The sequence below is a fragment of the Pleurodeles waltl genome, chromosome 10 (genome assembly GCF_031143425.1).
Source record: "Pleurodeles waltl isolate 20211129_DDA chromosome 10, aPleWal1.hap1.20221129, whole genome shotgun sequence".
NCBI classification, from domain to species: domain Eukaryota; kingdom Metazoa; phylum Chordata; class Amphibia; order Caudata; family Salamandridae; genus Pleurodeles; species Pleurodeles waltl.
In genome coordinates, this window is record NC_090449.1 from 333366623 (window position 1) to 333381547 (window position 14925).

The 14925-nt window shown below is 45.6% G+C and overlaps 1 long non-coding RNA gene across 1 annotated transcript in view; it reads right to left on the reverse strand.

Moving 5' to 3' along the window:
- The window catches only part of LOC138261517 (uncharacterized), a 61293-nt gene extending 47239 nt beyond the window's left edge, over positions 1–14054 (reverse strand). Inside the window, exon 1 of the long non-coding RNA XR_011199108.1 lies at positions 13911–14054. This is a non-coding gene — a long non-coding RNA (uncharacterized lncRNA). The remainder of the gene's footprint in view (positions 1–13910) is intronic.
- Between the last annotated feature and the right edge of the window lie 871 nt (positions 14055–14925).

Here is a 14925-nt window from a genome sequence, read left to right on the forward strand (position 1 = left end):
TTTCCGCCATGTTTTTATCGGCGGGGCTACCACCCTGGAAAAGGTGGCGGATTGGTGGGTTGTGATAGGGTGGGCAGTACATTGTCTCCCGCCTGTCTGTTGGCTGTGACCGCCGCGCTGTTTGTCAGAGTGTTGAAGTGGCGGTCTCTGTTGGCGGTTTCCGCCAGGGTCGGAATTCCATTTTTCCATTTTTTTTAACCGCCAGCCTGTTGGCGGGTTAGCCACCGCTTTAACACCGACCACCAGGGTTGGAATGACCCCCATTGTTAGAAATGGGGTCTTTGGTTGGCAGTCAGGTTACCAAGCAAGGACCCTCACTCTAATTAGGGTAAGTCACATACAATCCAAATTATCCTGTGCCCACCTTCTGGTAGCTTGCCACTGATCATTCAGGCTTAACTTAGAAGGCAATGTGTAAAGTATTAGTGCAATAACCCATATAATAACACCATATAGCACCACAAAAATACACCACACGTTGTTTAGAAAAATATATAATATTTATCTGATAAGATGCAGGTCAAAGTGATTAAAATGCAATAAGTAGATGTAGAGATATCACAGTAAAAGTGATATAAGGTGTCATAAGTCTTTGAAAAACAAATAAATGCCTCTTAAAAACAATAAAGGTCTCTTGCAAACACAAAGTACCTGGTTCACGTTCAAAATCTCCTCAAGGGACTGCAGAAGAGGCGATGCGTGGAAAACGGGAGGTGTGCGTCGGTTTCGCCCCTTCGCACACCGACCTGCGTCGTTATTCTCCACACAGGGGAAGACTTTGCATCGATTTCCTGTGGACGGACTTGGTTCTTCTTTGGATTGCAGGGTTTTCTGGTGCCCAGACACGGTGCGTGGAATCCTGGGCTTGCAGAGCAAAGTCACAAGCGATGCGTCGATCCAGTGGGCGTTGCGTGGAAATTTCTCCCGCACGGCAGGCGCTGCGTCGATTCCTCTATGGAAGACGGGCTGCGTCGTCCCGGGTCGACTGTGCCTCGATCCGGTGGGGCGTGCGTTGAAGTTCTGGTTGCTACGCAGGCGCTGCATCAATCTTCTCCTTGCGAAGTCGGGCTGCATCGTCCCGGTTCGGCGTGCAGTGAGTTTCTCACCACAGGGCAGGCTGTGCATCGTTTTTAGCATGCTGTGCGTCAAATTTTCACCACACAAGGAGTCCAGTTGCAGGAGTGAAGTCTTTTTGGTTCTAAGACTTCAGGGAACAGGAGGCAAGCTCTACCTAAGCCCTCGGAGAGCACTTCTCAGCACAGCCAGAGAGCAGCAAGGCTGCAGGACAGCAAGGCAGCAGGCCTTCTCAGAAAAGCAGTCCCAGTGAGTCCTTTGGGCAACCAGGCAGTTCCTCTTGGCAGGTCTGGTTCAGGGATTCTTCACCAGCAGGTTTCTTGTCCAGAAGAGTCTGTGAGGTAGAGTGTCTAGCCCAACAAGTGCCTGAAGTCTGTGGTTTTGGTGCTCTTCTTATACCATTTTGGCCTTTGAAGTAGGCTTACTTCAAAGGAAAGTCTCACTTGATTGTGAAATCCTGTCTTGCCCAGGCAAGACCTCACACACACACCAGGGGGTTGGAAACTGCATTGTGTGCAGGCAGGCACAGCCCTTTCATGTGCGAGTGATCACTCCTCCCCTCCCTCTTAGCACAGATGGCTCATCAGAATATGCAGGCTACACCCCAGCCCCTTTTGTGTGACTGTCTGGAGAGAGGGGCAAACAGCCCAACTGTCAAACTAACCCAGATAGGGAATCCACAAACAGGCAGAGTCACAAAAATGGTTCAAGGCAGAACTTGCCCACTTTCTAAAAGTGGCATTGTCAAACACACAATCTTAAAACCACCTTTACTAAAAGATGTATTTTCAAATTGTGAGTTCAGAGGTCCCAAACTCCACATATCTATCTGCTCCCAAAGAGAAGCTACGCTTTAATCATGTTTAAAGGCAGCCCCCAGGTTAACCTATGAGAGAGAAAGGCCTTGCAATGAATTTGGCAGTATTTCACTGTCAGGACATATAAAACACAGTAGTATATGTCCTACCTTAACCATACACTGCACCCTCCCCATGGAGCTACCTAGGGCCTACCTTAGGGGTGTCTTATATGTAGGAAAAGGGAAGGGTTGGGCCTGTCAAGTGGGGACACTTGCCAAGTCAAATTTACAGTTTAAAACTGCACACACAGACACTGCAGCGGCAGGTCCGAGACATGATTACAGGTCTACCTATGTGGGTGGCACAACCAGTGCTGCAGGCCCACTAGTAGCATTTGATTTCCAGGCCCTGGGCACCTCTAGTGCACTTTACTAGGGACTTACTAGTAAATCAAATATGCCAATCATGGATAAACCAATTAACAGTACAATTTACAGAAAGAACATATGCACTTTAGCACTGGTTAGCAGTGGTAAAGTGCTCAGAGTTCAAAAGCCAACAAAAACAGGTCAGGAAAGATAGGAGGAAGAAGGCAAAAAGTTTGGGGATGACCCTGCAAAAAGGGCCAGGTCCAACATGCACATCAAAAGTAATTCTGAGCTAACAATTTTCCTTACTAGGTTGAAGGTTTAATTTTGGTTGGTGATGTCTGCTCTTGAGGTCACAGAGGCAAGCGCACTAACCTGGGTGGATTGCCGCTGGACGTAAGTCGGCCTACTGTAAATTGTAGCCACATGAAAAAGTTCCATGAATTGCTTTCTGGGTTTCTGTTTTTGATTTTGAATTTTGATCTTGTTTCTGCAGATTTATGGTATACAATTAATTGTAGGACTGATTTACTGACATGTTCTTTCTTTCTAGGGTAAACAAGCCACAGTTTATTTAGTTTATTAAGTTAAAAGAGGTTTTATGATTGTTTTCCTGTTCATAGGTAAGTCATATTGTGAATGGTTAGTCAGCCAGGGAGCTGTGCCTGGATTGGTGAGAAGTTACTACGAAGAAGTGTTCTGATTGGCTGCAGGCTGATGAAGTCATGCTGCGTTAGGTTGCCTTCTGACAGGGCTGTGCTGTGACTGGTTGTTGTTTACTTGTTCATTTGTTGTGATTTTGAGTTTGTTTTAAGCAGAAATAATGGAAAATATATAGCCTAAGGTTAATGTAGTACCTAGGGAGGGCCAGGCATTTCCTGCAGAAGAAATGCTAGCCTACAAGATGATGATAGAGATTGGGTACTATACGTATGCCTGGATTTCAGATTACAATAAATACACTGCACATGATGAAGCTTTATAATTTCCATTAAACAGTACTATTAATGTTAGAAAATGAGATTTCTTCTAACAAACCATGTATGATATGAAACCAATGCCTGAACTGACACAGTTTGAGGCACTTAATAAATGGGATTTCATGGTAACAGAGAAAGAAAATTGCAAAGTAGGTGAAAAGCTTATTTAGATAGTGGCTTTTAAACCAATGGCGCAGATAAGAAAATCTGGAGGAATGATATATGATTGAATGTGTCAAAACATTCCGTGTTATAACTAATGAGAATGATGATAAAGACAAAACAAATAAAGTAGAGAAGCTGGGATAGTAGAACAGTTGTGCAGAGTTGTACTACTACCATAGTGGTACCCAGTACACCAACATAGATAGTGATGGCTGCTGGGCCTAGTATGAGTTAAGAGATACATAACCTGGAGCAGAGCCTCAAGCTGCTGTGCCTGTAAGAATAATGGTAGTTGAACAAACAAGTTAATAGAGGCATTAAGAAAATGTATTTAGTGAGATGCCACATGGAACTGTGGACTGAAATAGACTGTTACCCTACAATGTTGGTGAGATTAGGTGTTTGATAAAGAAGCAGCAAGATGTGCAAATTAAGCATATGATAAATTAGAAGAATTAGCTGATAAATTAGAAATTGACATCAGCAAGATGAAAAATGTGAAATGAAATTACAAATTGGACTTCAGACATGATGAAATTAAAGAGATGACTTTGATTACATTGCGCGTGCATATTAAAGATTTTATTGAGAAAACATGAAAATTGAGTTATTTGAAAAAATATTGAGACCAATGGAAGATAGGGACAGCAAACTTAAAGAGAATGAAATGGGTTGTAGGTATGTTGAGATGTGTAAGTGGTTCAGAAGTTGGGACAGGAGCGTTTTTGGAATATCCTTTGCGAGTAGTTCATGGACGGAATCTTGTGCATGAACCATGGACTCAAGCTAATGTGTATGCATTTACTAATAATTTCCCCAAATTCCGAAAGGATCCAGCATGATGGTGTGATGAGGAACATAAATTGACACATCTATCTTAAGTGTTGTGGATGGATTTGAAATCATTGTTTAAGATTGTTGTTCCTGCTGATTTGTGGCTGGAGTGCAAGGCTGGAGTTATATGGTCGACACACGAACCAGCTATAATTGTTCCTATTTTTTTTAATCTTTTTATTGAGTTTGAGTTTTCAACGTACCTTAAAGAGACAATTTAAACAGCAAGTTTTAGCAGCGTTTGTTGAGTATGTAGAATTACACGTGTTATAGTGAATGGTACTATGTACGGGTATTATAGACATTGCAATTAGATGTGTAGAATAAACAGTCACTATATGGGTCCATAGCAAAAAGGACGAACACTGTGAACCTTTGCAAAGTGTATGTCACATAGTCCAGCACAGCATTGCTTCATAATCAATAAGTAGCCATAACGTGGATTTGCAAGATTAATATTGTCAGAAATGGGTTAGAGGTTGTCTATGTAGCTGCAGATAGTTATGACAACAGGTTCAATTTATATAAAACTGTGCATGTAAGAAACACAACAAAAACAGTCTTACAACAAATTGTGAAACAGAAAGGCCTCCTCTCTCACTCCTATCTTGAGTCCCGCAATCACAAAAGATACATTCATGTCTCTGCCAACGGATATTTAATATTTAATGAGGGAATCTATAGACAACGTGCTTCTGGGAGGGGTCTGGTGTATTTCAGGGCTGGTCAACACATCAACGGTGATAAGTAGGATTTATTTGTGTTACCCTAAATGGGTTCTGCGTTACTATCAGTATCATGTACAGTGGCAGATTGAAGCTCATTTAGGATACTGTCTCAGTAGGTGGCAATGGGGTAATTCCGCAGGCCCAGGTTGTTCTATCTATGGAGAGCAGTGCTCTCCGCCTGCGCCCAGTTAAGCATTGAGTGTATCGAGGCTTCGCGGGGTGGGCTCAGTAGATTTCCATCTGCGAGTAAGAAGGCACTTAACCACTAATAAGCCCAGATCCAGGAATTGGGAGGAGACACTGTGGCCCTCATTATAACATTAGCAGTAACTGCTGCCTACCGCCACGGCGACGGCCTACAACGTACCGTCGCCGTGGCTACCAGCTGCCCACCCGCATTATGACCGTAGACGAAATTCCACCAGAAGGCTGGTGGGATACCGTCAATGGTCATGGCGGCGGATAGCAGGAAGGTAGCGCTGCTGTCAGCAGCAGCGCCACACCAGCAAAACACCGCAGACCGTATCATGAGCCATGATACGGCCTAGCAGTGTTTTGCTGGCGGGCGCTGCAGCTGGCATCAGCGCCGCGTCCCATCTCCTGCCGGATGACCCCCTGCAAGCAGGTAAGTCGGGTTCTCCGATAGGAGAGGGGAGGGGAAGGGGGTGGTGGGTGCCTGTGTGGGGGTGTTGTGTGTGTGGGGGGGGGTGTCTGTTTTTGCATGCATGCATCTGGGTGTGAGTCGCGTTGAATGCATGCATGAATGTTTGAATGTGAGTACGTGTATGTTGTGTGTTGTGAATGCGTGTGCGCGACAATGTATGTTGATGTGTGTTGCCGTGTGTGCGTATGTATGTGTGCATGCGTGGGTGGATGTGGGTATGTGTGTATGATTGGATATGTGTGCGCATGTGGGTGTGTAAATGTGTGGGGGGCAGGAGAGGGAGGGGGTGCATGGAGGAGGACTTTGGCGAGGGGGAGGGGTGCGGGGAGACCCCTATCTGTGTCAGGGAAGGTATTCCCAGGCACCGATAGTGCCTACCGCCATGGTTTTAACGGCGGTACGCTTGCCACAAAAACCATGGTGGTAGGCAGGGTCATAATCCCAAGGGTAGGATTGTGACAGCCACCTGGCTGGAGACCGACTTCTGCAGCCCAGCGGTCGTTACCACCCTGGCGGACAGAGTGGTACACTGGCGGTTTGGCTTAAACCAAACCACCAATGTCATAGTTTTGGAAAAGGTACTACCAGCCAGTTGTTTCCCCAAATTACCGCCGTCCCCCAGGGTTGTAATGATGGCCTGTATTTCTTGTGCCTGCGGTGAGGACCTAGGATGCATATCTCCCATTTATGTAAATCAGGGTGCCCTGTGCATGCTAATAGATGGGACGTGACACTCAACCAGTAGTTGTGTAGCTGCGGGCAAGCCCATAACATATGCAGTAGATCAGCAGATATTAGGGTACAGCAGTGTCAGACAGCTTCGTCCCTGTGGTAATAACGATTGACATGGGCAGGAGTAAGATATCCCCTATGTATAATGTAGAGCTGTATAAGTTTAAACCGGCATTGCATGGCACATGTCTAGGGTTTTTAACAATGCGGTCCACTCCTTGTTCATGAAAGGACACGGTAAATCAGCTTTCCATCGCTGTGACAATGTTGTGAGGGGCAGTGTGAATATGCAGCAAATCCGGAAACCAGTGCACAGTGTGTCTGCCTGGCCATAACAGATGGAGATATGGGACCGTAAAGTTTGTTGGAGGTTCATGGGTTAAATTGCCCCATCTAGTCCACAAGGGGGTAATCAGTGAGTTGTAGAGCAAGAACTGACCAGGAGGCGGGCCGTCCTCCTCCATCATTGCATCATAAGATGTCAGGACACCATCACTGTGTAAGTCGCCTAAAGTGTGTAGGCTAGCGGCATGCCATAAGGTCAGTTCCACTGACGTCATAAATCTGCCACTTCTGGGAGTTCCAAGTAGTGCCAGTGCTGATGCATAGGGGGTTGTGGTTCTTGTGAGATTAAGACACCTATCGTAGCAGCAGAAGGCTACCCCCAGTAACTGTGATTTGGGCAGTCGTGCTTGGATGAAAAGGTGAAATAACTGGAGGATGGCGGATAGGGTCCAGGTGGGTAAGGTTGTGGCCGTGTCCATCAGGTGTAAACTTGCCAACCATTTGGCTATCCACTGGAGTTGACATGCAAGATAGTTTTGCTCAAAATGTGGAATAGCAAGGCTGCCTTGATTTGCGGGCACACATAGTTTGGCCAAAGCTACCCTACATCTGGATTTGTGCCAGATAAACTCACGTATCTGGCTGTCACAGGAGTGAATAAAAGCAGCAGGGATGTGGAGTGGGAGATTAGCAAAATAATATAAAAGGTGGGGCAGAACTACCATTTTCAGGAGTGCCATCCGTCCCATAACTGAGAGCAGTAATATGTGGCAAAAGGACATCTGGGACTGTAGGGACGTGACAGCGCGGGTAGTGTTACTATCAAAGAGGTCTGCTTCTAAATGGTATATACATACCCCAAGATAAAGAAATGTATGAGGTTGCCAGTCTATTTGCGCACCAATTAAAACAAACTGTGGGTTGGGGAACCTTGTCTAGAATGCGAAAAGGCATGATTTTCCCCAGTTTACCTTCAACCTGTAGAGGGATGAAGTGTTCAAGGGTTGAGGCTATTGTAGCTGGGATGTTGTGCGTATTTCTAAAATAGAGTAATAAATCATCCCCGTATAATGAGATTATGTGTGTTCCATTACCCAAGGGTATGCTCAGTGTCGCCAATGGCTCTATCGCCAGTGAAAAGAGTAAGGGGGAGAGTGGGCAACCCTGTTGTGTACCACTGTGTATGACTATTGAGTCAGAGATTAGGGGTACCATTTTGACCCTGATCAATGGATGTGTATACAATAATCTCACTAAGCTCAGGTAGTGGTGACCACTGCAATAGCGAGGCAGTGTGTTAAAGAGGTATTCCCATTCTAAGGAATCAAAGGCCTTTTCTAAATCTAAGAACATGCATCGTGCATTGGCCCAGGCCTGTTGCAAGTAACTCATTACTCAGAAGAAACCACGGAGGTTCAGTGAAGTGTTGCGGGCGGGAACAAACCCTTTTTGGTCCCATTGAACTAGGGTCAGGCCAACAGATGCCAGTCGATCTGCTAGGATTTTGACTAGTTCCTTGTAATTGGTATTAAGCAGGGCTAGAGTTCGATATGAGCCTATTTGTGTGGGGTCTGTGTAGGGTCTTCGTATGGTTAGAAAGGGAGATAAGGTTTGCTTCCCTTTGGGAGCCGGAAAGGCTACCTGTGGGAAGGGCATTTTCAAAAACTGTCTGTTGGCGGGGGCAAGGAGAGGTGCATTTGTTTAGTAAAATTCAGTGGGCAGTGCATCTGGACATGGGGTTTTCCTCATCACCAGTACCCTTATTGTATGTATTTATGTAGTATTTGTAAAGCGCATTCCGACTCACGAAGTGCATCGAAGCGCTAAAGTAGAAGGAGATAGGAAGAATCCAAGGAACCCACCCAAAAAACAAATGATAGTAAAAGAAAAATTACTTAAAGGTACAAACCCTTATTGCATCTTGTATTTCAGTCAGTGTGAATGAACTATTGAGTTCAGATGTCTGGTCTGGGGTGATACAGGCCAGCAGTATTGTGGAGCAGAAAAAGTCAAAATCTGCAGGGCTGGGATTAGTCACTGATTGGTATAAGTTCATATAATATCATGTGAGTTCATCATGTATGGCATGTTGAGTGTAGAGGAGTGTGTTGCCAGCGGAGTGGAGTGTTGTTATGGGATGTTGCTGCTGATCTTGTCTGATGAGCCAGGCTAGGAGTCAGACTGATTTGTCAGCAGTGGCATGTGAGCAAGCGGAGTGGGCCGCATAGTTAAGACACGCAGCCTTTCCAATAATGTATTATGCTTGCGTAGTGCGGCCGCTAACTGGCAGTTAGCACAGGGGTCATGTAGCACTTGCATTTCATAATCTAATAGTGCACTCTCAATAGTAGAGATGTCTCTATTGAGTGTATGCCATATATTCCACTGTGTCCCCAAACCGTGTCCTCGCGTCGTCACCTTGAATGCGTGCCATTCTATTAAGTTGGTTGAGGCCATGTTGGCATCATGATCAAAGTAATCGGCAGTGGCTGAGCCAAGTGCTGTACGGAAGGGGGGATCCTCCAGTGCCGCTGGCTGAAGTTGCCATGTAGGAATAGGGGGAGAGCATCTTCCCAAGTGAGGTGCATATGCTGAGGATTGTGATCGGTGTGTGTACGGCCTAAATAATCTGTGCGTCATACAGTAGGTAGTAAAGAAGATGATCCTATCAGCCAATTAATTCGTACGTGTAGGTGATGGGGGATGAGTAAATGAATATACCCTTGTGTCTGGGTTTCGGTGTAATCAAATATAGACCAACTGCCAATGTTGAAGCCAGTCGTGTAATGCTGGTGCATTACAGGTGCCAGGTGTGAGAGGCAGTGGGGGAAAGGAGCAGTCAAGGGTAGTATTAAGGACACAGTTAAAGTCGATTCCTATGAGTCACTCAGTCCGCTCCGTCAGGACGGACCATCTGGTAAAACATGTAGGAATGAGGCTCGGTCCAAATTAGGGGCAGAAATAGAACCTAGCATGATACTCCTGCTGTCAAGACGGCCTTTTTACAATTACATAGCGGCTTTCTGTGTCTAGGACGACGTCTTCAGCTGAAAAGGTTGATCTAGGTTTAACCCATATTGATGCACTTTTGGGAAAAGAGGAGAAATCAATAGCAAACACTTACCCTCTCCAGTGCCTTTGTAGTTTGTGGGCTTCTGATCTTATTAAGTGTCTTTTGCAACATTGTGATTTGAGTGGAGCATCGTTTCATATACGAATACACTGAATATCGTATGATGGCGTGTGCATCCAGCGCACTTTCCAGGTGGTTATGTTAAATTGGGACATGTGGTGCATAGAGAGGTATACTGCAACTAAGTGCAGCATGGGTAGTAGCATGAGCGGGATGTATATTGAGACTAGAGGGATGGTGTGTGGTGGAGATCAGTGTCGCACACAAACAAAATGCAATACTAAAATACAAACCATAAACAGGAAACCAAGAATACCAATAGGCCGGAGGGACAGAATGCGTCCACCCAAACAGCTGAGCAACACAAATCGGCAAGAACTGACTGGTTAGGGGACTTTACGGAGAGGCCAAGTAGGTGGTTCCCCGTGAAGTAGAGGAGTAATGGGCAGCAAACCTGGCATAGCGTTGGCATTGTATGGTGGGGTACTGTAACGCGGAGGGTTAATGTTACAGTTCGGTCACTACTGATATTATAGCATCCATGGCAACTTCCAATAATGCTGCCATAAATGAAGAGTGATTCGGGGGTTCTGAAAGAAATATATCACAAGGATACAAATAGTCTCAACAGAAAAGATCAAACTCTGCAAGACATATAACATTAACATCAAATAATATCATCTGACGTCTTTGACGTAACATCAGGCAGGATGGCCACGTCCACTTCCGAGGGCCACATCGTTATGGATGCATCATCGCTGATTGACTTGCTAGAGCCGTCTTCAGGTTCCCGACTTTGCATATCTTCACTTATTGAAGCACCAGTCTGCAGGGCCCGGCGCTGATCCTTTATACCCTGTTCCAAATCTGGTGCATGTTGGAGCTGAAAGGGGTTCGTGACCAGGGCCAGTGCCCCCATTTGCAGGGCACAGCTGCCCCCAATGAGGTATTGCTTTGCGTTGATCAGACTGATCCGTGGCAGTCGGGCGAGTGGCTTCTAGTCAGTTCCAAGTGTCCTCAGAAGAATTTAAGAAATGTGTTTTGTTGTTGGACACAACATGCAAGTGTGTCAGGAACAGGAGAGAATAATGGAAATCCAAGGCCCTGGATTCGGGGCTTGACTGCCAGAAAAGAGTTTCTCTGCCTCTGAACTGTAACTGTGAAGTCTGGGAAAAGCATCAAACATGCACTGTCAACTTTGATTTGTCCAAGTTTACGAGCTTCCCGCAAGACAGAATCTCTATCACTCTAATGAAGGGGTCGAAATATTAATGACCTGTGATTGCAGCCAGGAAGCGGTTGTCGCGCAGGGACCCAATGAGTGAGTTCCATTGTGACGCACTGTATAAATGCCTATGGGTCAAGTAAGTCTTTTAGCATTTTTCCACATAAGTGACAGCATCTGTTCTCTCCATGCCCTCTGGAGGACTCGTATATTGTTCCTCCAGAATCGGCTTTTATCGTCTTTGGCCCGGCGCTCCAGAAGGTTGACACGTTCTGCTAGCGTAAGCAACGAGGCCTCCATGCAGCAAGTCCGCGGTTCGAGGTCAGTGAGGGTTTGCTTGGCGGTGTGGACCCTAGCCACCAATTTGCGATGATCTGCATGCAGTAATGTAAGGTCAGTGGTTACCATGTCTATTTTGCTCCCCAATGATGTACGGGTGTTCTCTAATGCGATGCTGATCCGTTTTACAGCTTCCAGCACTGAATCTAGCTTGTCACCGAGCGACGTCAGGGTTGCGGTGTGGGCGGTGGGATCTGAATCGTTTTCGTGGCATGCCAGTGCAAAGGTGATGTTGCCAAATGCTTTTGTGGCCAGTTCGGCTAGATTCTTTATTCAGGGCCCACTTGCCTGCGTCATTATGGTAGTAGTGACAAAGCAGCTCAAGCAGCCCCCTTAGGTAAGTGAAAGTGACTCAGATCACCAAGAAGTAAGTGAGTAGAGGAGGTGGTGTGGTTGGATACAGTTTTGCGCCCGTCTTGTTCAGGGCTTAGCCCCAACGGTGAGAATTATGATCAGGGATGATATTAGTGGGGCGCAGGCAGTCGTCCGGTTGTCAGGCCCACTTTCCAGCACTAGGCTAAATGGCTCGTTGGGGCGCGGCAGCATGAGGCAGTGCGAGCAGCCTCACAGAACACCAAAGCCAGGGGGTCAGATTCAAATATCACCATTCAGAGCAAGTGCTGAATAATTCTCACCGGATGCCGAGATAACGAGGTGTTGTCACAGATCCAGATGCCCGCCCTTGTAAAGTTAATGCCCCAGACCAGTATAATCTGGTAGAGTATGCACTCTGGCATAGGGCTTGCAGCGAAGTATTCAGGAGTACTTTATGCGTGGTTGCTGTTTAGCGCAGTGTCCCCATCACTATGTAGCAGTGGAAGGAGAGAGTGGGTTGCGGTTCTTAGTAGCAGCTTAATATGGTGCAAGCCAGGTCACATTGTTGGGTCCCCGGGAGCAATTGGCAGCGCTGCCCAGTTTGGGCTCTGCCATCTTACCTCCCCTCACGGTCTGCCACCTCGTTGCAGCGAGTCGCTGGACTCCAGTCAGGGCGTGTTAATTTCACGTGTGACAACAGTCGTATCCCATCTTTGTAGGCCTCCACAGTACCCATCAGTTTCAACGACCGCGCACACTCAGTTGGAGATGTGTGTGCGACCATCTGTGCATCCACAGTTTCAGGCGGTGCATGCTGCAAGGCTTCTGGCAGCACACCAATCCCTCTCAGCCACTCCAGTAGCAGTGGGCGAGTGGCAGGTCACAGTTGGGTGTAGTCACCCCTGGCTGCCTCAGGATGTCTCAGCAGCAGGCCCCAATCCTGAAGTGCTAGGTTGCAGCAGACATCCCCGGTGGAGAGTCACCTCCTCTGTTCTTGTTCTCATTCCGTAATAGCAGGACAGTCAGCTCGTGTAAATGGGAAAAGAAAGAGGGGTCCAAAACCACAATCTCCCTGTGTGGAAATGCCTTTAAATAATGCGTAGCGTGGGAGCTGTTCACCAGAGGACATTGGGCCCTAGTCCTCCATAGGAAAAACGTGATTCAAAGTTAGGTCAGGTCCCACTAAGTAAATACAGTTTGTTTCGCAAATTCAGCTAGTCTTGAAACGTGTAGTATTCATTAAAAAGGCTGTAATCGATATCAATGTTGCTCCAAATCCAGTTTTAATTTTAGAGAGGTAAAACAACTCGCAATGGGGATGTAGACAATCATAAGTCCAGAAAAGTATAGCTATAGCTAGAGCTAGGCCAGCCAACACTTGTTTCGCCCCACAGGCGCATAAGCCAGGGCTTTCTCAAGGCTGGGAAAGAAAAGAAGATGTCATAAAACAAGAGAATATGGTATGGTATAGTTTAGTTGTATTAAAAAGGGTGAAGCACCAAGAAATACCGAAAAGTCCCCGGAGGTCCCAAACGGTAGGAACCCAAAAGTCCGTGAGCCAACTCATGCAGTCCAAAGACGTTAATTCTTGAATCCATAAAAAGAACAAATAAAAACTGTGCCAAATGATAGATAGGCAAGCAACAGAATAAGAAATATAAAGAGACTAATGGGTGAATATTAATTATTGGTGACTATTACAAGTGTCCTTAAGAATAAAAGGAAGTGACCAAGAGACAATTGTAGAGTTACCGGAGCTGGCTTATTGTAAGGGAGAGCATGTGATATGAATAAAAAAGTTTAACGTTACGCTGAGAAAAAAAGTGATGTGGTAGGAAGCATTAAATGTGGCTAAACATAAAGGAGAAACAACATACCATTCTAGTAAGTTATGTTCTGGTGGCAAAAACAGTCAATAGGTTGAGCACTAGATCAACAAATAACCTGAAATGTAAGTATATGCATGTAACACCATGTAGCTGTGTGATTAAGTTAAGTAAAGGTTGACAATCATAAAATGTTTTTTAAACTAGGGCAAGCTAGATAGTAGTTACTAACGCTGAGGAACCAAATGGATAGTGGTATCAATTCACATTGGGGGTGCAACAGCTTGGAAAATACAATCTTGGTACAGATAGAAAAGTAACGATTTAAGTTAACATCAAGAGCCAGTCGGTATGGATAGGTATTTATAAAGGTATCACGGGAGAGTGTGTGAGAATTACTCACATTCATATGGCCTAAAAAATACTGGGGAGCGGCACTCACCCGTTGTTTATCAGTAGAATAATTCACTGGTAAGAGTCACTGTCCGTCGCCAAGAAAAATGTTAAGAGAAAAGGCAGCGCGCCGATTTCACACCGCGTCCTTTATACTGGACCGGTGTGTATTTTTACGCGTGTCCTACCTCGATGTTAGCTATCGGGTATGGACACTGAAAAAGGACTACAAATGTAAAGCCTCGGTGAGCGCAGATAAACAAAAAAGACGGGGCCATCTTGAAAGTATACAAGAGGCGGCGCCGAGAGATTCGTCCAAATAGAGGACGATGATTGCATCAAATTGAAAACAAAAGAAATAAAAAGAAAAATAACGTGACTGAAATTGTGTTTATGAATTGGTCGACTTGAATCACTAGAAAATAATAAGGAGGTGAAGAAATTTAAAGTAAAGTTTATAAAAATATGAAATGTATGTTGCCCTGAAAAACCTATTCATGAAGATTAATTAGGGAAGGGGAAGATAGTTACATCGTAGAAAAAACAAGGGAGCTCATTAGCAGTATTTATGCAACCCCCTGCCTATAAAATAACATTAGCCATTTAGTAAGGTAGAGAGGGACCTTGTAAGTAAATAGAGGTGCCTATGAACAGAGTCAATAATGAGCAGCATAGAAAAACAAGCAAATTTAAAATGGAATACTTTTTGTACATCAATGCAAACCTCTCCAAAGGACACAGATGCAAAGTGGCTCAATTTTACATTAACCAATAGTGCCACTCATTGGGGGTCATTACAACATTGGCGGTAGAAGCGGGTTACCGCCGTGCAGAAGACCGCCAATACACCGCCGCGGAATTCCGCCACAGCTATTATGACCCACATCTCGGAATCCGCCTAAATTCAGACACCCACGCAAGTCCGCCACACCAAAGGTCAGTGATAAACTGGCGAAAACAAAACCTCCACCGTCACGCCAACAGAAACACACCCATGCTATTACAACCCACGAATCCATGCGGCGGTCTTTCAACCGCGGTATTCCATTGGCGGTACACACCGC